The sequence below is a fragment of the Fukomys damarensis genome, unplaced genomic scaffold (assembly GCF_012274545.1).
Source record: "Fukomys damarensis isolate Sample0158 unplaced genomic scaffold, DMR_v1.0_HiC HiC_scaffold_32, whole genome shotgun sequence".
Classification (NCBI taxonomy): Eukaryota; Metazoa; Chordata; class Mammalia; order Rodentia; family Bathyergidae; genus Fukomys; species Fukomys damarensis.
In genome coordinates, this window is record NW_022900944.1 from 17,891,729 (window position 1) to 17,894,259 (window position 2,531).

The following is a 2,531-nucleotide window of genomic DNA, read 5'->3' on the forward strand; positions in this document are numbered from 1 at the left end:
ATACATACACACACACAGCAAAAGGTGTCAGGGCTGTAACAAGAGTTGATAGTTTCCCACAATTACAGGTCTACCACTTGTATTTCACTGGAGACAGTGGCTCTGCTCCTGCCTCTCAGATACATTTACAAGACTGAGGAGCAGGTCTCCTCACTGGATGGCATGTAAGGAAAGAGGAAGGTAGGAGGAAAAGAAAGTAGCTTAAAATGAAACCCAGTGTGGCCGCGTCTCCATTAGCTCTTACGTTTGCTAGCATGAAAACTATATAGACAATGTTTATTTTGTAAAAAGCAGTAAGTTATGCCCCATAACTGACTTCAAGATGGCCAAGCCAAAGAAAAGTGAAAAAGATTTTGCCTTCTGTCTTCTACTAGCTATGGAGCACAACATATTGAGACACGAAAGGCAAAAAGACCAAGGTAGGAGCCTCAGAGGGATGTTATCATAATTTTAAACTAGATGGACACCAAAATTATAAATGAGCTGGGTTAGGGTTAGGTCAATAAAACATGATTCATACTGAACAAGTGTTTTCAGAATTTGCCTGCCCTTTGGGTAGATTTTCAACATCTCCATGTAAGTATGACCTGCTTCCTCTAGAGTCACCAGGATAGCTGCACTGAAGCACTTACGGAACAAGTGACTGGCGGTGGAGTATTGCTCCGCTCTTACAGATTGGGTGTTCCCTGTCCTGCCTCCTTCCCTCCGACCTCCCTTGAGATGCTACATTTTTGTAATCTCCGAGAAGAGCACCAGATACACACCCCCACCCCTCCCCAGAGCATAGGATGGTGGGGTAGCAGTGGTAGGAATGGGAAGAAATTTCCACCCAAATGCAGCAGCCAGGATCGAGGCTGGTTTTGCACTTTGTTTTTTAGTGATGAGGAACCGAATTTGGAAGGGGAGAAAAAAAAAATTTGTCCATGAAATTTCCTACCTGGAGGTAATCTTTCAGGGAATCCCCTGAATTATGAAATGTTCGAGTTAAAAAAATCAGCCTATTATAATTTTTTAAATGATTGAACTATTATAAATCCACAAGCAACAGTTCAGACACAGTGCTTTTGAAGTGTTTCACCCTCCCTACCAGGCTCAAGCTGCATCAAGGAGAGGGTGGACTTCCCAACTCTGCTCTGGCATCAGGAGAAAGATGGGGTCATTACTGCTCAGCCCCCGCAGCAGTTGGAACAGACATTTCATGGGCGTTGGCAGAAGCAATCACGGGTGAGCGTGCCAGAGGTCAAGGGGTGAAGGGGTTGGCACTGAAGAAATCCCTGGTATCACGTTGCTGCTGCTGACAGGTGTACTGCCCCCTAGCATGCTAGATGAACCCATTCGAGCCTCGTCCTTCACAACTGTATAGAAATGGCTTCTCTTGCAATGAGCCCTGACTGGTGATCATGTCATAGCAGCTTATACAGGAAATCCAAGGCCTCTGGGCTGACAAGGTGCTAGTTTTCATTGTGGACAAAGCGTTTCCATCCCTTAGGAGAGCGTCTGCCCAAGATACCATTGAAACAGAGATCTAATTCAATGTTGTATTTGTCAGTATAATCTTATAAGTCTTCTGTCCCCAGAACCTTGGCCATCTTCACCAAGTGATCATAATTGTCATGTCCGTGGATAAATGGCTCCTTCTGGAAGATCGTACTTGCCAGCCTGCAACCCAAACTCCACATAGCTATAATAATATAGATATAGATAATATAGATAATAACAGCTCCACAAGCTATAATCATACATCTGATAGTCTACAAATAGCTCAGGGCCTTTGAAGTATCGGGAAGCAACTCGGACATTATATTCTTGACCAGGATGATAAAACTCAGCCAGACCCCAGTCTATTAGGCATAACTTTCTATGCTCATGATCAGTCATGACATTATGGGGCTTCACATCTCTGTGCATAATTCCCATGCTGTGACAATAATCCAGGGCCTTCAGAATTTCATACATGTAAAATCAAGTATCATAGTCTGTTAACGTCTGGTAAAATTGCTTGAAGTCTGGGATGTTTACATGTTCAAAAACCAAGGCGGGGGTTCGTGACACAGGGTCTTTTACAATGTTTGCCAATGTGATGATGTTGGGGCCACCTCTTAAATTCTCCAAAATCTTTATTTCACGCTTAATTTTGTTTTTTACTGGTTTGGGAATTTTAACAACCCTTTCATTGTTTGTGATGTTGATGGCTTCAAATACTTCACTATATTTACCCTGCCTAGTTTTCTAACCAGGTGGTAGTCGTTTTGATTTCCCCATTCCACCACGCGTGACTCGGAATCCCAGTTCTCGCGGGGTCTGCGTGTATTAACCTCTGTGTAAACTCTGGCCCTGCTTGCCGCGGGTCCTGACCAGTTTGACTGGTTGGCGAACAAAGCTGAACTTGATGTCTGAAGAGCTGTCAAACACTGTGTTCAGAGGCATCTGGCGGTAAGACCTTGTTTCATACCAGTTTTCTTCAAATTGTGATGGAAGCGGCAGTGGTGGTAGCCGCTCTCCCCTCTCCTCACAGACAACATGGCGGTGGA

General features: G+C 44.3%; 1 protein-coding gene and 1 pseudogene across 3 annotated transcripts in view; one reads left to right on the plus strand and one right to left on the minus strand.

The window, feature by feature from the left end:
- Window positions 1-2,531, plus strand: part of Rasgef1b (RasGEF domain family member 1B) — a 751,497-nt gene that overhangs the window by 244,987 nt on the left and 503,979 nt on the right. The gene's annotated exons all lie outside the window — the stretch shown is intronic.
- LOC104866016 lies at window positions 1,088-2,444 on the minus strand (annotated as a pseudogene).